At 51.9% G+C, this 25,317-nt stretch overlaps 1 long non-coding RNA gene across 2 annotated transcripts in view; it reads left to right on the forward strand.

Annotated features, from left to right (window-relative positions):
* Positions 1-5,935: 5,935 nt before the first annotated feature.
* Positions 5,936-25,317, forward strand: part of LOC149120954 (uncharacterized) — a 39,831-nt gene continuing 20,449 nt past the window's right edge. The window contains exon 1 of one of the 2 annotated variants that reach the window (XR_016225147.1): positions 5,936-6,534. This is a non-coding gene — a long non-coding RNA (uncharacterized LOC149120954). The remainder of the gene's footprint in view (positions 6,535-25,317) is intronic. The other variant, XR_016225146.1, reaches the window with a different exon arrangement.

Consider the following 25,317-nt stretch of genomic DNA (forward strand, 5'->3'; position numbering starts at 1 on the left):
CCACAGGGACGGATGACCAGGATGATCAGCCTGACTTCCAACGCCAAGGGCAAGTGGGAAATCACCAGTGCAGAAAGAGAGTGGGGTATGTGTGTGTGTGTGTGTGTGTGTGTGTGAGGGATCTTCAACAGGTGCATGGAAAATGCAGGTTGTGAAAAATGTTTTGGGGGCTGACGCTGTGGCACAGTAGGTTAAAGCTCTGGCATGCAGTGCTGGCATCCCATATGAGCGCAGGTTTGAGACCTGGCTGCTCCACTTCCAATCCTGCTCCCTGCTAGTGTGCCTGGGAAAGTAGCAGAGGATGAGCCAAGTCCTTGGGTCCTTGCATCCATGTGGGTGACCTGGAGGAATCTCCTGGCTCCTGGCTTCAGATTGGCTCAGCTCTGGCTGTTGTGGACATATGGGGAGTGAACTAGTAGATGGAAGACCTCTTTCTAACTCTCTCTCAAATAAATAGATACATTTTATTTTAAAAAGATGATTTCAAAATGTTTTTTGCACCAATTTGAACTTATCTTTTAATTCCATTTTCCATGAGCTTTTGAAGTACCCCCTTATGTATACAAGTGTGTGTGTGTGTGAATGTGTCTATGTGTGATATGTACGTGTGTGTGGAACATGTATGTGAATGTGTGTGGGTGCATGTGAGTATGACCATGCATGTATAAATGCACATATGAGTTCTGTATGTGTGAAGAATGGAGGTCTGGAGATGGTGCTGGAGAAATATGGGGCTCATGGATCTAGCTCCAGATAGAGGAGGGGAATTATTTCTGTTTATTTTCATAAATAGTCCTTTTAATTATTTCTCTTAGGAAAGACATAACCTAAGATTTATTTTTGTTTGTATTCTTTTCCATAAACAGGATGATAGTCAACTGTCGCTGTGAAAATGAACTTGGCAGTGGGTGAGGGAGAAATCGCCACACTGTGTGTGCCCAGTCAGTGTATGTGGATGGTGGGGGGCTCATGGCCTTCTCCTGCTGTTGGCGTGGGGGCTGGAGACCTGAGGAGGCACAGTAAGGAGCGGGGAGAGGATGGCCAGGACGTCTGAGCCTTCCTGTAGGTGCTCATTAAGTGTTTACCACAGAGTCAAATACACGATGCGCCATTCACCGTGCCTGTTCTCAGAATTCATTCTCCCCAGGTAGGGGGCATCTCCTGTGCACAGCACAGTTCTGGACCCTGGAGAAGCCATGATGTGTAAGAGAGACACCGTTTGCTTATTATATGCTGTAAAAATAATCTACAGGTATAAAGGTTGTGCATCTTTCACACTGAAACAGGATATAATCTGTTATAACATCTGTGTATTATTACAGTTAATGGTACTACTTCTTAATAACAGCTCTCATTATTTGACTTCTCACCGTGATCAAGACTTTGGCTGTCATTTGATTTAATCCCTGGCACAGCCTGGGATGTGGATATTTAATATCCCCATTTTACATGTAAGAAAACCGAGGCTCCTAGTGGCCAGGGCTGGGCCTGGAGCATAGGACCCGGCTTCCAATCTGAAGCTGCTAGTCTCAGCCTGCTCAAAGGGACTGCGGGCACACCAGGGGGTCTCCCACCTACTGTGCTGGAAGGCCTGGGACCCGGGAGGGGCCGAGCAGGGACGTCCCCGTCCCTGCCAGACACCCTGCAATTAGTCAGCCACTGCTTTTTGATTTAATTCTTCCCCTAATGTGTGTTCATCATGTAACTCGGGGAAGATTGGTATTCAGGGAAGCAGCGTCAGAGGCAGTAATTAAACTGTCTCTGCTGACGCGCTCAGTCTCTGGGAACAGACCTGTTTGATTCCACAAAGGAAATCATTGGGATTTTAACAGGAGGCAGGAAACTTTTGATTAGCGAGTGATGGATAAACAGGTCGATGCCTCTTCTGGGGACGTTTGCAGCTTCATTATTGTCACTGGGAAGGAGACGAGGGTGGAGGGCAGACGGGAGGATGATGGAGCCTTGGGGGCCCGAAGGCAGACAGGTGCCGGCGGGAGGCAGAGCAGGGCTGGGCAGCAGGGCTGGGGTCCCTGACTGCAGGTGGTGGGAGAAGCAAATCCGGGAGTCCACCTCTGAGTGGCTTCAGGAGCTGCCCCTGCAGCGACATCTCTGCTCCACACCAGACAGGGCCCTGATGACAGTCTCCTGGCAGCCGAGCGGCTTCGTGATTGTCTAAATCTGTGTTCCCAGCCGCCGCAGCCCCTCTGCTTTATTGCCGTTCTCTCAAGGTCAGGGGGAGTTAAGACCAGAGATTATACTGCGTCAGTCATGCCTTTTTGAAATATGACTCAGTGTAATCTCTTTCCACACCAGAGGAGAGATGCCAAAATCGCACTTCAATCTCCAGCTCGCAACGGGCTTATTGGGATTTTAGTGGGACTCTGGCTAGATAAGACTGTTTCTTCTCCCAGGGTGCCCTTTTACGAACTTTGGGTATGTGAGGGCACAACTTAGCCAGGGCAGGTTGGCAGGTGTCAGGGACCCTGTGCCCAGCAGGAAAAGCAAGGACCAGGCTACCCAGGGCCATTGATCCTAGCACTGATGTGGGACAGAAACATGGGCCCTAAATTGTGTGTCCTCTCCCTGGCACACCAGCTCTTCTGAGCCTCAGTCCCCTTGCGTGTAAAATCAGCACCCTCTTGTCTCGAGGTTCTCTGTAGGCTGGGAGGTGCTGCAAGAGGAGTTCCTGGTCCTCAGTATGTCACACAATGGGAGTCCCTTCTGTGTTTCCTGCATTTGACTCTTGGGTTTTTAGAGACCTGGTGAAAGGTAGGGGAAGAGTGAAAGGCAGCCAGCCAGTTCTGTTACTGGAGAATGGCAGGGTCCTTGTCTACATGCAAGAAAGAATTCAGGCGTGAGACAGAGAGTAGTTTGAAAGCAAATAGCAAAGTTTATTAGGGTAGGGACATCCATAGAACGGATGGGCACCTCTCCAGACAGAACCTGAGAGAGAGGACCCAGTCGCTCAGACTGGGGGAGAGCGAGGTTACATGGTTGAGTGGAGAGAATACACCTGGGCAGGCCAGGCCAGCGGCTCAGCATAGAGGCAGAGGGCTGAGCGTGCAGTCTGGTTGAGGCTGGAGGTTTTTAAGGGGATGGGCCTTGCCTTCCCCTCTTCTCCTCCTGGAACAAAGAACTTTTTGGATGTAAATACGAAAAATTCCTTTCTGAGTTTTCCCCCTGAAGTTATCAGACAGGAGGAAGCCTGGCTGGCGTCGCCCCGCCTTAGAGGAAGGATGGTTATGGGGTAGAAGGGGTAGGGCGTGTTTGAAGTGCAGATACTGGGCTGCACCTGGAAGGTTATCGGGATGTGCATATGCTGGACCTAGATATCAGCTCTTTAGGCCTTTATCAAACACACATAAGCTTATATATGACTTCCTACCTAACAGTTCCATAGTGATACCTGGGACTTACACACCTGATAATATGCCAACCTCCTTCCCCAGGTACGCTGGGACACCCACCTGTGAGGCAGTGTTCCCTCAGGGACACTGGGTCTGAGTCTCAGGTGCCATATGGCACCTGTGCCCGCTACCTTGTGGCAAAGGAAATGGAGACTGGACAGAGCCCAGTGCTGAGCAGAGGTGGTACTGGCCACAGGGGGACAAACCTGCAGTCCAGGTGCCAAGGTTCCAGGCTTCTCTGTGTTGTGTCACTGTCTAGGTGCCTTGAGCCCCCCACCCTCAGCCATGCAAACTCTGTTGTTTCTTCCTCCATCTGTTCTTCCTCCTCCAGATGGTTTTCCCAGAATTCCTCCCCAGGTGTGCTCCCGCTGCCCTCTGAGGAGCCTGACAACTCTACATTCAAATTCCAGGAGCCAGGTGATCTGGGCAAACTGCTTAGCTCAGCCTTCTCCTTGTGTGACTGTTATGTGTACAACATGCCCACTACCCAGTACAATGTGAGGGCTTGGAGAGAGATTTCTATAACTTGTTAGGGCACAAGTAGAGACCCAGTAAATAGTATTCGGAAATCAGTCATTCCTGAACTGGAGCACTGAGCCCCTTCTCATGGCCACTTACTATTGTCCATCTGTTGTCCCCCTACCTCCCCACTGGATCTCCAGTAAGACGACCACTTTCACTGGCAGGAAGTGGTCTTCTCTCTCTCACCCACTTCTGTAGGACTGTCAGTCAACTGCTCTGCCAACGGGTGGGGGAGGGAGTGAAGCTTAGCCAATGAGATTTCTCCTGTTGTTTGAACGCTCTCCTTCCTAGCCAACGAGAGGGCATGTGGTTGGAGCTCCACCAATAAGAGTCACTCTGTCAAGATGAGCAATGGCTGGCGCTTGCTCTCCGGGTTCCTCACCTCTGCCCCTGTGGAGATTAGCGCCTTGGCTTTTCCTTGATCCTGAGAGCCCCTGCCTCTTTCCAGCCGCTTCCCCTCTCTGCTTTTGCCAGCCAGGCTTGGGTTTTATTTTGTTCATCTTCAAGAAAACCCCCGCAGGTCCAGCCCTGCTCCCTCAGGAGTTGAAGGAGGGAAGCAGAACTGAGAGAGAACTTCTCCTGGTCGGGAAGGGACGACCTTCTGCCCCGGCCCCTCCCCCCCAGACGCCATCTTCTCAGACGTTCTGCGGGGGTGGGCGGTGCCTCCTGACGTCATCATGGCGCGCTGGGGAGGCGGCGCGTGCTTGACTTCAGCCCAGGGAAGCTCTGCTGAGAGGGGCGCCAGCCTGGCCGCTGACTTAAGCCTCCCATTCTCCGAGGGCCAGTTCTTCACTTCAGCTCGGATGTTGACATCTCCTTCAGCTCGCCCCTGCCTTTGCTTGCGCTTTTAAAAGCATTTATTTTAAATTTGTGGTGTTTAAATTGTTTGGAAGGCAGAGAGAGAGAATCTTCCATCAGCTGGGTCCATGTTCATGGTGGCTGTGGCTGTGCCAGGCGGAAGCCAGGAACTCCATCCGGGTCTCCCATGTGGGTGACAGGGACCCAAGTACTTGGGTCATCACCTGCTGCCTTCCAGGGTGCACAGTGGCAGGAATGCTGGGACCAGAAGTGGAGCTGGGACTTGAACCAGGCACTCTGACATGAGGTCAGGCTTCCCAAAGTGGCGTCCTACGTGCTGTGCCGGTCTCGCACCCCTGGTGGCCCTGTTTTCTTGTTCTGTGCCCTGCTTCCCTCCTGGTGGCCATTTCCCAAGACTCAGTAAATTTAGCCAGTGGGCCATCCGTGCAGAGGCTGGCCCTGATTTCTTTGTCTTTCAATATTTTAAAAAAATATTTTTTTATTTTTAAGGCAAAGTTACAGAGAAAGAAGAAAAGACAGAGAGCGAGAGAGAGAGAGAGAGCGAGTGCGCTATCTTCCATCTGTTGGTTCACTCCCCAAATGGCCACAGTGGCCAGGACGAAGCCAGGCGGGAACCAGGAGCCAGGAGCTTCTTCCGGGTCTTCACGTGGGTGCAGGGGCCAAGCACTTGGGCCATTCTCTGTTGCTTTTCCCAGGCTGTAGGCAGGGAGTTGGATTGTAAATGGAACAGCCGGGACACACACCAGTGCCCATGTGGGATGCTGGTGCTACAGGTGGTGGCTTAGCCTGCTACACCACAGCGCAGGCTCTGGCCCTGATTTCTGGTAAGGTGCAGAGGGGGGCGTGGCCAGGGACATTTGTTGTGCTGTCCCCACAGTCTCCCTGCTCTCCCAGGTTGCGTGTTGAGGGCATCAGCTCTTCCCTCCCAGCCTCCACAGGGACTCAGCCCCTCGGCCTCAGACTTCTCTTCCCTTTGGTCTGTGGGGCACCCAAGCCTGCCCTGGGTGGCTGCTGTAGTTCTGATTGGGGCTCAGTGAGAGGCGTGGGGGCAAGGGGGAGCTTTTGTCCATTGTGATTGCCTATTGACCCCTGATTCATTAGCTGCTTGGAATCAAACGTTCCTGACTGGCCGACTCTGGCCGGCGCATAACCAGGAGATCAGTCAGGCCTGCCTGATCCATCTGTGGCCAATGTCATGGTTCTCTCGGATGCAGGCTGTCTGGGAGGAGGCATTGATTTCCTGGTCGGAAAGAACCCACCGCCTCCACACTGCATTGCTGAGATGTCCACTCTCTGTGTTCCCCGCTTCCTTGGGGAGCACCGTGCCTTGTCTAGAATACTTCTGGCTAGCGCTAGGCCTCCCTGTGAGGGAAAGGGAGAAGGCCATGGCTCCCTCATCCCCAGTGCGTGGGACAAGCTTGGCTCCTGAGCCTCTCCAGCCCACCTTCCTCCTGTTGTGAAGAGATTTTGCAAGTCACTGAGCCCAATTCTAACTAGCAAGGAAGGGACTCTGTTGGCTTAAGTAACTGTGGTGTCTTGGAATTCTGGCTTCAGGTGCAGCTACTTCCAGGAGCTAAAATAATGCCCCTGGGACTCAGTCTTTCTCTCCGCCTGAGCTCTGCTCTCCTTTGTCTGGCTTCATTTCCCTAGATGGGGGCCAGCTGCTCCTGGCCAAGCTCCTAGTCCCTCAGCTTTAAATTCAGTGAAGAGAGGGCTTCTTCCTTGACCGCGTCCGTGATAATCCTGGAATTGACTCTTCTGCTCTGATTCACCTAGGTCTGAACAGGTACCCATACTTGAAACAACTGTAATATCCAGAGGTGTGGCATGCTCAGGTTGGTCGGAGGAAGGTCTATACGTGGCTGCTGCGTTAGCCCAGTCAAGCCGTAGGGCCACATTATGTGAGGGGCGGTCTGCAAAGCACAGGCGCTGTTTCCAGAAGAATGGGACTGGGGCCGTGTGCCCAATCACCCCAGCCTAGCTGTGGGGACAAGCGTGTTCCCGGCTCTTTCCAGAACAGTTGGGGTGGGAAGAACGTCATTCAGCTCTTGAGGACAGAGGTGCAGCTCCAGGGGCAAGGAGCAGGCCTTTTCTCCTCTTGGCCAGACGGTGGCCTCTCCCTGCCAGCAGCTAACACAGGAGTTGGAAAGGAGCCAGGGTATAGACAGAGGGTGCTGGATGGGGGGACCCCTGCCCATGACCTGATGAACTCAATTCCCTGGCCAAGAGGAGTGAGAGTTTCTCCAGGTCCAGGAGCTCCCAGATGCGCTGGCAGGGGCAGAGGGCGCCTTAGGTCTGGTGGGAAGAGTCAAGCATTTGACACTGAGTTATAGCCAAGGGCTTTGAAGTCAGATGAGTCCCAGGTACAGATCTCAGCTCTGCCACTACCATGGGCAAAGGTTGTAGCTTGTCATGTGCAAGGGGTAACCATGGTCACTGTAGTGAGGGGGTTCTATCCCATGCATATATATGGATATGGTCACTGCTCAGGATCTGCAGCGCAGTGGGTCTGAGTCCCCTCATGGCTACCAAGACCCCTGGGTGCTCAGTCCCTTATGCAAGTGGAGTATTTGCATAGAACCTGTGCCATCCTCCTATATGCTTTTTTAAAAAGAATCATTTTATTTATTTGAAAGAGTTACAGAGAGAGGTAGAGTCAGAGAGAGAGAGAGATCTTCCATTCCACTGGTTCACTCCCCAAATGACTGCAACAGCTGGAACTGTGCCGATCTGAAGCCAGGAGCCAGGAGCTTCTTCCGGGTCTCCCACCTGAGTGCAAGGGCCCAAGGACTTGGGCCATCTTCCACTGCTTTCCCAGGCCATAGCAGAGAGCTGGATTGGAGGAGGAGCAGCCGGGACCAGAACCAGCACCCATATGGGATGCCAGTGCTGCAGGCTGGGGCTTTAACCAACTGTGCCACGGCGCTGGCCCCTCTCCTCTCCTCCTCCTATATGCTTTTTAAAAGATGCTTATTTTTAATGATTTGAAAGGCAGAGGGGAAGAGAGAGAGAGAGAACGCACATAAGAAAGCATTTCTATCTGTTGTTTTACTCCTTAATTGCCTGCAACAGCCAGGCTGGGCCAGACTAAAGCCAAGAGCCAGGAACTCCATCTGGGTCTCCCATGTGGTGGTAATAATTCGGGTACTTGAGCCGTCATCGGCTGCCTCCTGGGATGCACACTAACATGAAGCTGGATTTGGGACTTAAACCCAGCACTCTGAAATGGGATGTGGGCATTCTAAGCAGTGGCTTAACCTGCTGCACCACAATGCTTGGAGAGAAAGGGTTGCAGGGGAGTGTGAGAGAGAGACAGTATCTTCCATCCAAATGTTTCCAATAGCCAAGTCTAGGCCAGGCCAAAACCAAGAGTGTGGGACTCAATCCAGGTCTTCCTTGTGGGTGACAGGGACCCAGCCACTTGAGCCATGACTCACTGTCTCCATTGGTACTCACAAGCAGGAAGCTAAGCTCAGAAGCAAGGGTGGCATTCAAACCTAGGCACTCTGATATGGGATACAGGCATCCCTAGCAGTGTCCTAACTACTGTACCGTATGCCCGCCTCTCAGATGGTCTTGATTGTTGCACCTGCAGGAGTGGCATCCACAGGTACACAAGGCTGAGACATACAAGCATGTATCTACTGAGACTTCACAAGACCGTTTAGTGTAACCTACTGCTATTTACATTTTACAGATAAATTCTAGGAATTGAGGCCCAGAGAGGTCGAGTCACTTGCCCAAAGTCACACAACTAGTATGTGATGAGCTGAGATTTGGAACCAGGCAGTGTGGCTCTGGAACCCAAACTTTCTTCACTAAATTACCCCTGCTCTACAGGCTCGGTGTGTAGAATGAATGGGACTGCGTGCAGATGGTTGATCGGGAGGCCGGTGGACTGAAAATGCTCAGGGAGGAAGTGGCTGACATCCCTCCCTCTTCCTGATGGGCTGGCCCTCCAGCAGGGTTGGCCATCGTGGCCCTTGTCCGTGCACAGGAGCTGGATCAGCTGCATTTGCAGGCGTCCCGTGGCAGGCTGGGCAGTGCAGGTAGACCCTGCAGCACCCGGCTCCCCACAGTCCAGCCACGCCTCCCTAATGGAGCCTCCTGTTGGCCTAACTCACCTATCACCAAGCAACCAGGGTGCTGTGTGAGGCTGAGTAGGCCAATGGGACGTGGACATGGCTTTGGAAACAAAGAACCCACCCTGAGTGGGGTTTCTGTCTGTAGGGCGTGTGATCCTCAGGTACGTGATCTTCCCAGCGCAACTGGGGAGCTGACCGGCGGCTTCCTCCCCAAAGCATCTTCCTTCTTATGTACCTTGTGGGCACGATGAGGAAGCAGGGGGTGAATGTGGTGAGGTTCACAGAACAGCTGAGACCATGGCAACCCAGTGATGGACAGGGCTGACCACTGGGTGTTGGCAGAGCTAGGAGGCACTCCGTGGAGCCCTGATGGGCACTTCTGGTTCAGTCCACAGAGCCAGTCGATCTTTAACTGTGCACAGGTCACCAAAGCCCTGGCCTTGAGTGTCTGAAGCCATCTCACATGTCCTGGGAGGCTCCCAGCTAGAGAGAGACCCTTCAAAGGCTCCCACACTCCTGTCCCAAGGTGACCTTGGCCCTGAGTGGACGCTCTGTCTCATGCTCCTTGTGATGGAAGGTGGCCATTAACACAAGAGGGACTCACAGCTGATTACCTTCCTTACCCCATTAATTTTCATTTTCCCTGACTCCTTAGAGGCTGGCTGCGGGCCGAGACCAGGGGCCGGAGAGTGCGGGATTACCCTGAAACGCATCACAGTGGCGTGCTTCTGATTCCAGAATCTGGCCCCTTGGATGGGCATTTATTTTTGTAAAGATTTACTTATTTATTTGAAAGAGTTACAGAGAGGTGGAAGCAGAGGCAGGGGGAGAGAGAAAGAGAGAGAGAGAGAATCTTCCACCTGCTGATTCACTCTCCAAATGGCCACAACAGCTGGAGCTGGGCCCATCTGAAGCCAGGAGCTTCTTCTGGGTCTCCCACGTGGGTGCAGGGACCCAAGGACTTGGGCTATCTTCTACTGCTTTCCCAGGCGATAGCAGAGAACTGGATTGGAAGTGGAGCAGCTGGGACTCAAACTGGCACCCATATGGGATTTTGGCACTGCAGGTGGCGGCTTTATCCGCTATGCCACAGTGCCAGCCCCAGGCATTTATTTTTTTTAAAGATGTATTTTATTTATTTGAAAGGCAGTGTTACAGGCAGAGAGGAAGAGAGAGAGATGTCTTTCATCTTTTGATTCACTCCCCAAATGGCCACAGCATCCAGGTCTGAGGCAGGCCAAAGTCAGGAGCCAGGAGCTTCTTCTGGGTCTTCCACGTGGGTGCAGGGGCCCAAGCACCCACGCCATCTCCTGCTGCTTTCCCAGGTGCATTAGCAGGGAGCTGGATCAGAAGTTGTGCAGCTGGGACTCAAACCAGCACTCACCTGGGACGCCTGCTTCACAGACAGCCGCTTAGCCCGCTGTGCCACAATGCCAGCCCCTAGACCTAATGCATTTTTCTGTTTGGTGCCCTAGCCACCCATTCATGCACCATTCCTTCTGTTCCCCTCATCAATCCCAGAATCCTCAGCTCCAGCCCCTCTTCAGGAGCAGTGAGAAACCACAGGTGGGCAGGTGTGTAGGGGGGCGCCTCATACCTGGATAGGGCCTCTGGCAGCAGAGAGGCTCAGCTGTAGAAGGAAGCAGCACAGCCCCCATGGGGATGGTATGGGGGGCAGCCCGCGGGGTGGGGGTGTGAGGCTCAGCGGGGGCCTTCGCAGTGGAGGTGGTTCTTGACACTTGCCTTGCATCGGAGGCACCTAGAGAGCTGCAGCTGACTGCAGTTGCCTTGCCACAGTCCATGGAGACCAACTGCATTCTCCCGGAGTGTGGCCAGGCAGGGGGGATTTGGAAAAGTGTTGGGTGATTCTAATGTGCAAAGAACTGTTTGTCATGGCCTCCTCCACTGCCTATAGGAAATGTATCAGTTATCCATCTCCCCGGAAGTGGTCTGTATTTTAGTATGGCACTCACAAAGGAATCAATCCCTAATGGTGAAGTATAGGGAATGTGGAAGTACTATTTTGAACAGTGGTGATGATGTACTTATCTCCTGAATGGCATTGAGTTTCCCTGCGCTTACCTTCCTTACCCTATTAATTTGCACTGCTTCCTGACTTTACAAGGAATGCTCTGCTTGGGATTAACTTGTTTTCTGTTTTCTTGTCTTCACTGGGAGGAGTTCCCAGGTCAAGGCACAGGCAGTGTCCTTGGCCTCAATGAGAGTAGCCTCCTTAGTATGTAGTACTGACCCGAGAAAGGAAGCAAGCCTTTGAAATAGCAGTTTTGGGCACCCTGGCCAGTGGGCCCAATTTGTTGGAGATTGGTTGGAGCCATCGTAGCTTGTGGGCCACCCGGTAGGCCTGGAACAGTCCTTGCTTCTCGTCTGAATAGAGGTTGTGAGAAGATGGCTGACTGTGCTTGGATCCCCTCGAGTGTGAGGCCTCATCCTCAGCGCGGGGTGGCTGTTGACCTCTGCTCTTCTCCTGGTTTTCCGGGGCTGCTTGTTGCCCTGTCTCTGCCTCTCTTTCTTTCTCTGTTCCACTCTGATTGTCGACCTGGCCTGGCACTAGCATCGTCTCCTAGGGCCTGGGAAGACCCAGAGGGCCGCGGTGATCCTTGAGCATGCCTGGATTTCAGGGGACAGTGCCTGGGCATAGAGGGAATAGAGAGGCTCCAGGAACCATGCTTGCTTCCATCCTGGCTGCAGCCAGTGTCCCAGAGGATGGCCAGGAGCCAGAAGAACCATCCCCACTCTCGTGACCCAGCAGGGACCCCCCAGCCCCCACGCTGGGCTCCTCGAGCTCTGTAGGATGCCTTGGCGTCTTCCCACCTGGGATTCCTGCCACTGCAGGACTTTGCACGTTGCCCCCTTCCTGGGCTCGGTTTCCTCGCTCCTCCTCGCTCTGATTGAAATGTCACCTCTCCACCGCTCGTCAGAGCCCTCCCTGCCTGATGGCTCTGACCAAATGTGTCCCATGCCGCTTGCCTGTGCCTCCCTCCTTCCCCCCTGTCCCCTGGGCCTCACTGCATGACCTGCATCCCCTCTGTAACTGGAGGTCTGCTGGTCTGCCTCCTTCTCCCAGGCCTGTTGTCCCCACGGGACTGTCAGCTCCACAGGGAAGAAACCAAATTGTCATAGCTCCCTTTGTGTCCCTAATGCCCGGCACAGCACTCACAGATAAATAGGCCCTTGGGAGATAATTGTTGACTAAGTGGATGTGTGGCTGAAACCATTAAAGAAAAATGCAAAGATTAAAACACCATAGCCGGCGCTGCGGCTCATTAGGCTAATCCTCCGCCTTGCGGCGCCGGCACACCAGGTTCTAGTCCCGGTCGGGGCGCCGGATTCTGTCCCAGTTGCCCCTCTTCCAGGCCAGCTCTCTGCTGTGGCCAGGGAGTGCAGTGGAGGATGGCCCAAGTGCTTGGGCCCTGCACCCCATGGGAGACCAGGAGAAGTACCTGGCTCCTGCCATCGGATCAGCGTGGTGCGCTGGCCGCGGCGGCCATTGGAGGGTGAACCAACGGCAAAGGAAGACCTTTCGCTCTGTGTCTCTCTCTCACTGTCCACTCTGCCTGTCAAACAAACAAACAAACAAAAAAACAAAAAACAAAACAAAACAAAACAACAACACCATAATGCCAAGAAATGGAGAGTTTATAGCTGTGGGGAAGCACCAGAAGAGGACGGGGTAGCAGGTACACTAAAACAATGCTAATAGGAGAAAATAACAGAAATCATGTGTGTGTGTGTGTGTGTGTGTGTGTGTATTTTTATTGAGCAGTACAATAGGTCATCATCTTACAAACACCATCAAAGTTAACCTCATTTAAATAATAATTAGCCCCATTTTAGAGATGAGAATGCTGAGGCTCAGATGGGTTAAGTAACTAGTCCAAGGTCACACAGCTAGGAAGTGCAGGGCCTGTGATTAGAATTCTGTGTATCCTACTCTGGAGTCCATGGTTTTACCCATCACACAATTCAGAAATGAAATGCAGAGTAACTGATGCTGGAGAAGTGGCTTCCCTGCCCAGGGATGTTTTGTTTTATCAGGAATGGGGACCAGAGATGTCGAATGTGCAGGGCACTTCCTCTCGAGAGACCCTGAAGGATGCCGGGGAGCCCCCAAACACAAACTGGGCAAACGGACAGAGGGCACGGAAGGAGCCAGGGGCGGGTGGAGACAGCGTAAGGGAGGGCCCAGGGACGGCTCTCTGTGGAGCTTCCAGAGCTTCAGGGTGCGGCTCCCTTGATGAGCTCCTGGGTGGTGCAAGTGACACAGGAAGAAGCCTCCTGGGTCGTAAGTTGGGTCTCAGGAGAGCAGAGATGTAAGGAGGCAGAGGCAGAAGATGTAGGGTGTTCGACATGGCCAGCATCTCTGCTCAGGGAGCCCGGGGTGAGGTTTCCTAAGTTTGCAGGTGGAGAGACTGGCAGTGCCGTGGGCAGAGGCTCGAGTCCAGTGGTGGAGCCAGGGCTGAGGGCAGGCAGGTGTGTGAGCACTGAGCATCCTTCCTGGAGCTCTGCCTGCTCCCTGAGCACCTGCTGTGGGCCCAGCGCTGCCTGAGATGGTGTGGGTGGAGCCAGGAGGAACGGAGATGAGTCCCTGCCTTTGTGGTGGAGCCAGTACTCTGGTAGTAAGGGGACACAGCGTGTCCTCAGATGAGATCATGATATGAAGAATTAAGGGAGTTGTGATATGATAGATGAGGACCAGAGTGTGATGGAGAGAAAGGAGGGGCAGCCACATCAGGTAGGAAGTCAAGGAGGACTTCTCTGAGGAGGTGATATTTGAACTATGGCAACTATAAGATATAAGATACAGATAGAAGTATATATATATACATATATGTGTATTCATATATGAGGGACTTTAAAAAGATCATGGAGAATGCATCTCATACAAAACTACTCATGGATTTCAGAAACATTTTGTAGGGCCAGGATCGTGGAGCAGCAGGTTAGGCTGCCACCTGTGATGCCAACATCCCATGTCAGCTGTTGGTTTGAGTCCTGGCTGCTATGCTTCTAATCTGACTCCCTGCTAATGTGCCTAGGGAGGTAGTGGAGGATGGCCTAAATACCCGGGTCCCTGCCACCCACGTGGGAGACCTGCATGGAGTTCCAGGCTCCTGACTTCAACCTGGACCTGTCCTGACCCCTTTCTTTCTCTTTATTTTCCTCCCTGTCACTCTGCTTTTCAAGTAAGTAAAATAAATCTTTAAAAATATTAAAAGAAAAAAGAAAAAGCCATTGTAATCCATAAGCTGTACTTTGGAAATTTAAAAAATAATAAGAGAAACTATATTAAAGACTTTTTTCCATCAAAATAAACTCATTTGTAGACAGGCAGATGGATGGAGCTCTTTTGAAAGAAATACTTTATTCATTTGAAAGGCAGAGTTACAGAGAGAAACAGAGACAGAGAGAGAGAAATAGAGGTCTTCCATCTGCTGGTTCACTCTCCAGATGACCACAACGGTAGGAGCTGTGCTGATCAGGAGCTAGGCGCTCCTTCTGGGTCTCCCACGTGGGTGGCAGGGACCTAAGCACTTGGGCCATCTTCCACTGCTTTCCCAGGCTGATTATCAGGGAGCTGGATCAGAAGTGGAGCAGCCAGAACTTGAACTGGTACCTATATGGGATGCCAGCCTCACAGGCAGCAGCTTAACCTGATGTGTCTTGATACCCAGGGGAAAGCAAAAAGAGCAGTCCTGGCGGAGGGCACAGCCTCGGCGGAGGGCCTGAGGTTAGCAGTGATCGAGATGTGGTCCAGGAACAGAGAGAAGCCATTCTTGGTAGAGCATAGTGGGCCAGGTGGGAGAAGAGCCAAGAATGCCACTTCACGCAGAGCTGTGTGGTCTCAGGTGTGGTGAGAGGGCTTGCAGCACAGGCATACGCGGATCTGACTTAGGACGCTTCCAGGATCACTGGGTTGTCCTGTGGAGCGTGGATTGGGGTGGGAATGGAGGAGTGCAAGGGGCAGGAGACACTCAGCAGGGCGACACAGGCATGGTGGCAGCAGTGGACGTGGGGAGAAGCAGGCAAGTGCAGGACCCACGTGTGCAGTAGGGTGGTGGCTGTGCCAGGGTCCCTCGCCACGAGAAAGGTTCTTACAAATTAAAGCATTGCCAAGAGAGCCCCGGGGAGGCTGCCTGCCCCGCCTTGCCAGCGTGCCCGCAGGCCCAGGAGGTAATCGCAGAGCTGCCGTTGTCTTCAGTCTGCTCTGTGTTTCTAAGAAATTGGTCTGCACACAGTGGATGTTGGGCTGGCCAGCCAGTAAAGCAGACCTGTCTCACCTGCACCACATTGCTTCCCATAGCTCACGTGCTCAGCCGAAACCTCGCCTCTCCTCCTCTTGAGGACACTCGCACAGCAACACCCGGGAATGACAGAATCACTCTTGGCCCCTCGGCTTTGAGGATTCCTGAAGAGTATCAGCCAGGATTTCAGACAACACATGTTCCCAGAGCAGCGCCTTGGCTGTGAGACCGGGCAGGCGGTGTGATTCCATTCGAATCACAAACAGATCAATCATCTGCTTGGAAATGCGTATGATAATCACGATGCCGCATAGATGCCAAGTTGTGGGGTGTGTGAATAACCAATTATGAGGGATTTCAAGGAGAAGTTGTGTGGTTCCTAGAGACAGAGTCTCCCCAGCAGAACCTGCTTCTTGCATGATAGGGATGTAATTTAAAGTATCCCTGGGTGTTCTCACACATGCCATTTATTTAAGGTGTTTATACAAGACTAAACGCGGTCGAGATGAAGCAGTGTAGATGGAGAGGGGCTGTGTGGAAGCTGGAGTGATATTGATTACAGTTGCAGAAGATGCTGGTGTCAGGTCACCTTCCCGCCATTGATTGTTGATTGCTCTGTAACACCCCCGCCCTCCTGCCAGTCACAGGACATGAATTGTGGGGACAAATTTAATCATTGCTCACTTGCAGTACTGTCGTGATGCGTGGCCATTTTTCATACGCGGTGTGCATGCGTGTGGCCAGGATGAGGACAGGGAATTGTGAGAGAAGGCTACGGCAGAACGACAGGACACATTGCTATCCATTAAAGGTACAGTGAGAAGGACACTGTTCTCTCTGGTGAGGCTGCAGCCCTGTGTGAGTGTTGGGTGGGGACCAGAATGCAGGCTTGCTAGAATTGTCCTGTCTGTCTCAGAAACAGGCTGCCTTGCAGATTAGCTGCCTGGGCTAATACAGCAGCGGTCAGGCCAGCAGCCGCCACTGGAGTTGGTGTTAATTTCATGGCCTCTAGAGGCTGTTTGGAAGAAAAACAGATTAAGCATTTTTGGACTGTGAAGATTTTAATCTTGCTAATATCAACAGCTAATTGAATCCTTAACAAACTTGGAAGAGTAGGAGCTAAATCCCTAACAGCTCAAGTTTTTAAAAATTATTTGTTTATTTATTTATTTGAAAGCCAGAGCCATGGGGTAGGGGCAGAGGAGGAAGAGAGAGAGAGAGGGAGAGAAAGAGAGAGAATCTTCTATACCACTTATGGGCACAATGGCTGGGGCTGGGCCAGGCCAAAGCCAGGAACCACGAGTCTCTTCCAGGAGCCAGCTTTCCCACATGGGTGCAGGGGCCCAAGCACTTGGGCCATCCTCCACTGCTTTCTCAGGCCATTAACAGGAAGCTGGATCAGAAGTGAAGCAGCCAGGACTTGAACCAGTGCCCATATGGGATGCTGGCATCACAGGCGGTGGCCTCACCTGCTATGCCCCAATGCCAGCCCCTTGAGTTTTCTTACTGTAATGGAAACAGCATCACTCTGTTATAAGCAGATTGTAAGCTTGTTTATTTGTTCATTCAGCTTTTCTAAGTATTTTGGTCCCAGGAACTGAGAGTATAGGGGTGGACAAGACATGAGGTCTCTGCCGCTGTGGGGTTGGTATACTTGTTGCTGCGCTGGATCCAGAGCCCTCCTCAGATACAAAAATCTACAGGTGCTCCAGTTCCTTCTGTTAAATGGCACGGTGTCTGCCTGTAGCCTACACAGCACTCACCACAGATCACCTAGGGATGGCATGTGATACCAAGCGCAGTGGGATGCTATGTAAGCAGCTGCTATGCTGTAGTGTTTAGAGGATGTTTACAAGAAAACAAGATGTGGGGCCAGCATTGTAGTGTAGTGGGTTAAGACACAGTGTGCAACATGAACATCCCATATGAGTGCTGCCTCTTCAAGTTCTGCTGCTCTGCTTCCAGTCCAGCTCCCTGCTAATGCACCTGGGAACGCAGATGACTCAAGCTTGTGGATCCCTGCACCCACGTGGGAGACATGAATGGAATTCCAGGCTCCTGGCTTCAGCCTGGTCTAACCCCGGATGTTGGGGCTATTTAGGAGTGAACCAGCAGATGGGTGATCTCTCCCTCTCTCTAAATCGGCCTTTCAAATAAATAAATACTTTAAAAACAGAATAAAATATCTCATATTCAGTGTGGATGCAATTTTTTTTTTAAAAAAGGTTTATTTATTTGAAAGGCACAGTTACACACACACACACACACACACACAGAGAGAGAGAGAGAGAGAGAGAGAGAGAGAGAGAGCTTCATCCACTGATTCACTCCCTAAATGGTAGCAATGGCCAGGGCTGGGCCAGGCTGAACCCAGCAGCCAGGAGCTTCCTCTAGGTCCACATAGGTGCAGGAGCCTGAGCAGTTGGGCCGTCTTCTGCTGCTTTCCCAGGCACATTAACAGGGAGCTGGATTGGAAGCGGAGCAGCCAGGACTCATTCCAGGTGGTAACCTGCTATACCACAGCACCAGCCCTGGGCTGCAATGTTTTAAATATAGTTTTGATCTACAGTTGGTTGAATCCGTGAATATGGAACCGTGGATAGTATCCATGAATATGGAACAGAGGGTAGTATTCTGGAAAGAGCAGTGGTTTTCAAGCCGTATCCTGTTTCGGAATTACCTGGAGGGCTTGTTAATGCATGAATTTCTGGGCACCATGTTCTGCGGTTCAGACTCAGTAGGTTTTAGGCAGGCCTCTGGGGTTCACTGACAAGCCTGCAGGCACTGCCGGTGCTGGCCCAGGAGCCCTGGCTAAGTCTGGCTGCACATTGGAACCACATTCTGAAAGCTTTTGCAGAATCCCAATGCCTGGGAGCACTGACGTGGTCTGAGCTGGGGGTCTGGGCACGGGTGCTTTTCCAAAAAAGCAGCTCATTGATTTGGGCTCAAGCACCCATTTGTTAACCTGAAGACGAAGAACCGAGAAGAAAAGCGTTTGGCATTGTAACTGAGTGTCAGACAGCTGTCACGTGGCGCTCCGGTTCCCTTCCTGGCACTGGTGATTTTACCCATCTTCCTGCACGCCTGTGTCCTCACCTGTCATGGTGACCATCTCCAACCTGTGGTTCCAGGTGCATCTCAGGGTGGGCAAGGCAGGAAGCAGTTAAAGGACAGTTAGCCCAGAAGCCGCTGTAAAAGAGACTGACTAGATAACTAGAGGAAGCCGGGAGACGCGTGGCGGGGCCCCTGCCATTTTCAGAGGGGACATGCTAGCAGCTCGGGCTGCCCCTGCTGGCTCCTACTCCCGGCCTCGCTCATCTGATGCAATCCTTTGAAACTCAGCTGCAGCAGCTGCAGAACGGGAGTGGTCTTCCTCACAGCTCTGCAGCCTCCTGCTTGCATGGGGCCAGCAGAGATGGAGCAGGCAGGAGGACCCTGCCTGTCCCCAGGTCCCCACAGCGGCCCATGTTCCTGTAGGGGAGGAGGCCTCTAGCCTACAGTGGCCCTGACTAGGAAGCAGCTCCCTGAATGGGCAGCTTTTCCCAGGCATGCTGCTGGGCCATTGCCAGGGACTTTCCTGGGCCACATCCACTCTTGGAAGCAAGCCCCCGACCAACATATGTAGGATGCAGGCATGCTCTGCCTGATGCCCAGACACCTGGCCAGCCGTGAGGAAGGCGCTTGGAATTTTTATCCCTGTCTTGCTGGGACCGTCAGCGTGGGAAATTAGAGGAGCCCAAGCTGCATGTGTGCCCTGCTGCCAGCCCTCTGGCCCCCTTGCAGGCTAGGGGCTAAGGCCATGAGACAGAAAGGAATTAGAGCAGCCTAAGGCAGGAGTGTGGGGTGAAAAAAGCACCTCTTGTTCGAGCAGGATGGCACAGGATGCCCTCAGCAGGTGTCAGGCCTGGGTTTATCAAAACAGGCGACTGGCAGCCAACTACTGCCTCCTGCAACCAGGAAATGAGGCTTGCCTCATCTGGTCTGCCATCTAGGCCCCAGCCTGCAGAAGCCACTCCCTAGCCTGAGCCTTTCTGAGGCCATCTTTGTCCTCCGTGGGTTTTTATAGCTGACCACTTTGTACGTGAACGAAGTACTAAACAAGCATGATGACCGCCGTGTGCGCAGTGCACACGGAGACATAAATCCCCCATTAACCTCATCCTAAAGAGCGGCTGAATGCATTTTAATAAATGTCCCCACTGGTTTCAGTGTCTAGTGGCCAAACGGAATAACAAATGCACACACATTACAGGATGTTATGAGCCTTTCTATCAAAAGTAATCATAAACAGACTGCTTGTTGGGCTTGGTGATTGGGTTACATGTTTAAGCAGTAGATTGAGAAACAAATCAAAGCAGAGCTGAGATGATTATGTGATATGATCCAAGGGGGCCCAGTGACTTCCAGGGGGTTGCCGTGAGCAGGTAAGACATTTCTGTCTTGCTTCTTGATACATTTTCATTCTAAGCTCTCATTCTACATGGGACCAAGAGAAACGAGCAAATTAAGAAATCTTTGCTGCACTCAGATATTTAATATAAGCAGCCAGATAAAGGCAGGGAAGCACATCATTTGTCAGTGGAATAAAAATTCAGATGAGGTATTTTCCTGACGCTGTGCCAGGCACCATTAGGAAAGCATTTTATTTTCATGTGCCAGTGACGGCATGCTGTTGAGGCCAAACTTCATCAGACTACAAGGTGTTACTTGAAGTCAGGCGCAGCCTGGCCCTCAATCTTGGGCAGCACATCCAAGATGCTGTGACTCTGTCACCAGCGTGCCTTTTTCATTCCCTGCTGGGAATTTGCACTCTGCAGGTTTCAGAAGTTAATTAGCCATTTCAATGACCAATCCTGAACAGATAAAATATCAAGCCGGTGGCCATGGTGGGCGTGCAGATGTTTTGGTCTGGGCACATCTGTAGGCAATCACTGTGTATTCTGGGCAGGAACGGTGTTTTATTATGGGATTAGACGTGTAGTCTTGGATAAATAGTAGAAATTGGAGTACTTCGGTTGGAAGACTTGTTTTCTCTCCCAGAGAGCAGTGTAAATAGCACAGCAGAAACCATTCGCTCATTATTGAAGCAATAATCTAACTTGCCAGTCTTCTCCCCTCGGGCTGGACCTCAGAGGTCAGTGTAAAACTCTTGGCAAGAGAGATGCTGGGGCTTGTCACGCCAGGCGTGAGGGCCATGGCTGGAGCCCTCAGAGTTCTAGCATCAACCGTTGACCCGGTCCCCTCCTCTCAGTCCCCGACTGTGGTTGAGGAGGGGCCTGGTCTTCAGTGCCTGCCACCTGGGGAGTCTGGACTGTGTCTCAGCACCTCCTAGTATTTCTGGTGGGCATCTCTCTCTCCCCGTCCCCAGCCAAACATCTTCCCCACCGAGTGCGAGGAATGCCGAAGTGTGGAGGGAGCGTGGAGGCAGCCTGGGCTGTTACTGATACTCTACTCCAATTCTGGTAATACATATAATGATGTTACTCAGTTTTGTTTTACATTTCCAAAACAGATGTACCAAATCCCTGTAAACTGATCTATGGTAATGCACTTAATTTTAATCTTCAATGTTAAAAGTAAAAACTGATCGCTCAAAGCAGAAACATGTGTCTCTTCGCTGTACGTTGGCACGTGCCGCAGCCTGCCCCCTCGCCACGGAACAGCGCTGGCTCTGCTCCTCGCTTGCCTTGATTTTGCCCTCCTGGCTGCTTTGACTTCTCCTCCACCCTGAGACTCCTCTCTCAGAGCTCCCAGCTGCTAAGTGTCCCGCCTTGGGTGTTTTCCAGAAGTGCTTAGCATCCCCCGTGTTGCTTTAAGCGAGGAGACCTCGCCAAGCTTCTCTGCAGTGTGCTTTGGGATGTTGGGCAAAGACCTGTCATAGTTGGGTCAGAGAGTAGAGAATCTTTGCAGAATCCGTGGAAAGTCCATGCTTTCTGACCAAGACTCTGGTTCAGCCTTCCACCACATCGGGCACGAGCAAGGACTGGGTACCACTTCCCCCATTTCGTTAGAGAATGGGTTGTAACCTCTTGACAGTGAGGCCACTGCTACTCGAGGCTCAACCTTGGTGGCAATTAAGAAAGTCCCCCTGGGAATTATCAGGGCTTCTTTAGGATGTGACAACAGAGGCATCTTCTGTGCTGGCATTGGCTGACGGCGAGTGGCAGAGACCGCCACTGACTGCCAGGATTGACCTCCTGGGAACAGGCACCTCTGAGACTCACCCACAGGGAGGTGAATAAGCTCAGGTCTGTTAGCAATGACAAAACCGAGTCTGGAGACCAGGGAAGCCAGGTGCAGTGGTTGGGGGGGAGGGTGGGAATTGGAAATGGTCAGTACTCTTGGGGTACTCAGCTTTAGGTGGGAGGCTGGGGTTGGGAAGACAGCAGGGACCAGCCTTAAACTCCTGTGCTGGGGATTTGCAAACTGGAGCCTGAGAAGGGAATGCTGTAATTGACTTGTGACTTACAAAGATCTCTTTGGCAGTTTTGTGGGCAGAACCAAAGGAACAGAAACCAAGGGAGACACTGTCTCTTGCTCTGCTGTCAAGGCCAATGGGGTTCTGAGGGGTCTGGTCCTGACTTGGCATTGACCTTTCGCTTCCTGTTCTTCCTGTCCCATCCCTACCTTTCTACCTGCATTTGCATCCAAGATTTGGATAGCTCCCTTCTCCTTCTTGAATCCCTAATTATTCGTCTTGGCCAGAGTTAGAAGGGGGCTCTTTGCTTCCAGAAGGGAAATCCTTTGAAGGAAAGTGCCGAAGGCTGGTGTTATCATGACCAGTGGTGTCAGAATCCCTGCAGGGCTCATGAAAACACTGATTTCCAGGCCCCACCCCTGGAGTTTCTGATTTGGGAGTGGGGGTGGGGCCCGAGAACGTGAATTTCTAACAGGCTCTCAGGTGATGCTGATGCTGCTGGACCAGGGACAGCACCACGAGTAATGGCGACAAGACTCTTCGTCTTCGATGGTGAGTCACTGGAGCCTGCCGAGGGATGGCCAGATGGCCCTGGATGGCACTGGTGGAGGTGTTTTCCCGTGGGATCTGTAGCCATGAAACGCAGGGGATGTATCCTGTGAGCCGGGCCCCCAAGAGCCAGCATGCTGTGCCTTGCCGACAGACTTACCTCTCCTCTGACCTTACACGGGGGACCCTGTTCTTCCTCCAAAAACAACACGAAGAACAAGAATTCAATTTGGCCGGGGCTCTGTCTGCTCAAGCATACTTTCTCTTAATTTAATCACCCGTGCAAGAGCCTTCCAGACATGTGGGTGTGCATTTTTAGAAATGCAGCTCATTTTCCCAGATATTTTCATTCTTAAACATCTGGTGGGGGCTGGGGGTGAGAAGTGGGGAGAGATGCGTTCAGATGCGGATGACTCCGCAAGGGAGCGGAATGCAGATGGGAGGATTTTTGGAAGACACAAAGATGGGGTTGTGGGGATGTAGGTGCTGGAGGCTGGCTCACCTGGGCACACTCCCTGGTCTGCCCCTCACTGGTGTGTGGCCCTACATGAGTCAGCTGACCCTCTGGCCCTCAGTTTCCTCTTCTGGAAAATGGAACCAGAGTGGTTTCCTGCAAGAATGCTGTCAAGCGGTGATGTGCTTACAGCATCAGGTGCAGATAGGAAAGCGGCTGATGTCATGTATTACTGTAATACAGTTGCCATGATTTTCTTCTTATTTTTTAAAAAAGATTTTATTTATTTATTTGACAGGTAGAGTTACAGAGAGAGGGAGAGACAGGAAGAAAGGTCTTCCATCCACTAGTTCACTCTTCTAATGGCTGCAATGGCCAGAGCTGAACCAAACCAAGGTTAGGAGCCAGGAGCTTCTTCCAGGTCTCCCATGTGGGTGCAGGGGCCCAAACACTTGGGCCATTATCCGCTACTTTCCCAGGCCATAAGTAGAGAGCTGGATCAGAACAAGAGCAGCGGGGATGTGAGCCAGCACCCATATGGGATGCTGGTGTCGCAGGTGGAGGCTTAGCCTACTATATGGCAGTGCCGGCCCCTTTGTTATTAGTTTAATATTTATTCTCCCAACCCTGATTCATTAATGTTGCAGAGTACCAAGAAAGTAGGATCGTTGTAAGAATCATCCGTTTTTTGCTTCAAAACACCTGGGTCCATGGGCTACACCAGAAGTTCCCAACCTGTGATGGGGCAGTACTGCCCATCAGCGGGGATTTGTGTTTGTCACCAGGGGTTGCTACTGGCCTCTGATGGGTAGTGACCACAGATGCTGCTGATCATCCTACAAGGTATAGGACAGCCCTGAACAGAAAGAATTCTTCAGTCCGAAGTATCAACATTGCCACTGTTAAAAAGCCCTGGCTACTTCTTCAACATTCTAGGATTTGAAAGAAAAAAAAATCTAAGTTACTGGTGCCAGTGTTGTGGTGCATGAGGTTAAACTGCTTCCCACAACACCGGTGTCTCATACAGGCACTGGTTCAAGACCCGGCTGCTCTGCTTTCTATCCAGGTCCCAGCTGTTGTACCCGAGAAAGCATCAGAAGATGGCCTAAATATTTGAATCTCTGTCACCCTCATGAGAGACCAGGATGGAGTTCTTGGCTCCTGGCTTCTCTCTGTTACTCTGTCTTTTAAATAAATAAATAATCCAAGTTACCATTTATTGAGCAAATTCTATTTGTCAGGCATTGGCTTTGGTGTTTGACACTTCTGTCCTTAAAGTCACTTGTAATGGAGGTGTTGTGATTGACAGGTGAGCAGCTGAGAAGCCTGACACTTAAAAGGCAGTGCTGGGGCCAGTGCTGTGGTGCAGTGGGTTAACGCCCTGGCCTGAAGTGCCGGCATCCCATATGGGCAGCAGTTCAAGTCCTGGCTGCTCCACTTCTGATCCAGCTCTCTGCTATGGCCTGGGAAAGCAGTAGAAAATGGCCCAAGTGCTTGGGCCCTTGCACCTGCATGGGAGACCCGGAAGAAGCTCCTGGCTCCTGGCTTTAGATCGGTGCAGCTCCAGCTGTTGCGGCCATCTGGGGAGTGAACCATGGAATGGAAGACCTCTCTCTCTCTGCCTCTGCCTCTGCCTCTCTCTGTGTAACTCTGACTTTCAAATAAATAAATAAATCTTTAGAAAAAAAAAAACAGAAGGCAGTGCTGGCCGCAAGCACAGCCCTCTGCTAGCCTCATGTTCTCATTCCTGTGCCCCTGTGCTCCTGCGTCCCCTCATCACCATCATGCGTCTGCTCTGAGCCAGGTTCTGTTCCAGGCAGCAGGGATGGAGTATGAACTGGACAGGAGGAGCCTCAGGCCCAGCCTGGTGGGAGAGATCAGGACTCGCTCAGGAGTCACGTGCTGGGGCCGGCGCTGTGGCGTAGCAGGTAAAGCCACTGCCTGCAATGCCAGCATCCCATAGGGGCATGAGTTTGTATCCTGGCTGCTCTACTTCTGATCCAGCTCCCTGCTAATGGCCTGGGAAAAGCAGTGAAAGATGGCCCAAGAGCTTGGTCACCTGCTTCCCATGTGGGAGACCTGAAAGAAACTACTGGCTCCTGGCTTTGGCCTGGCCCAGTCCTGGTCATTGTAGCCATCTGGGAAGTGAACCAGCAGATGGAAGATCTCTCTCTCTCTCTAACTCTGACTTCAAAATAAATAAATAAATATTTTTTAAAAAAATCACATGTCAATGACAACTACTGTGATCCAACAACCGGCATCATGGAAGGAAAGAGAAGATGGCCACACGTGGCCTGAGTCTGGAGAGCTGTAGGAAGGTGGCTGGAGGGCGGGACACCGTGGCTTTTCCTGGACAGAGCCTGTTCCTGGGGACAGCAAGATAAAATGAGAAATGCCTTCTAGCATGGAAAAAAGAGGGCACTCTCACTTGCCCTCCCAATGACTGTCCATGTCCCTGAAACCGCGGCTCTGCACTAAGGGAAATGGGTGACAGGGACCCATGTTTAACCCCTGGGTGACCTTGGGTAGACCTCGTGACCTCTCACAACCTCAGTTCCCTGGTCCAGGCAGAGGGATGGGTGTGATGACTGAAATAGGGGTAACTGCAGCTCACCTGTGAGGGGCACTGGCTGCATGTCCACCACTGAGTGGCACCTCCATGCTAGCCTTGCCCTTAGCCAGAGCGAGGACTAGAGGGAAGCAAGAGAGGCGCAGATCTTAAAGGGACACCAAGAAAGCGCAATAAAGAGAATATTTTGCTACAATTAAAAAAGTCAAGGTTAATGAAAAAACTTCA

Source organism: Oryctolagus cuniculus, chromosome 18 (assembly GCF_051225735.1).
Source record: "Oryctolagus cuniculus isolate XC-2025 breed Fujian yellow rabbit chromosome 18, ASM5122573v1, whole genome shotgun sequence".
In the NCBI taxonomy this organism is placed as follows: domain Eukaryota; kingdom Metazoa; phylum Chordata; class Mammalia; order Lagomorpha; family Leporidae; genus Oryctolagus; species Oryctolagus cuniculus.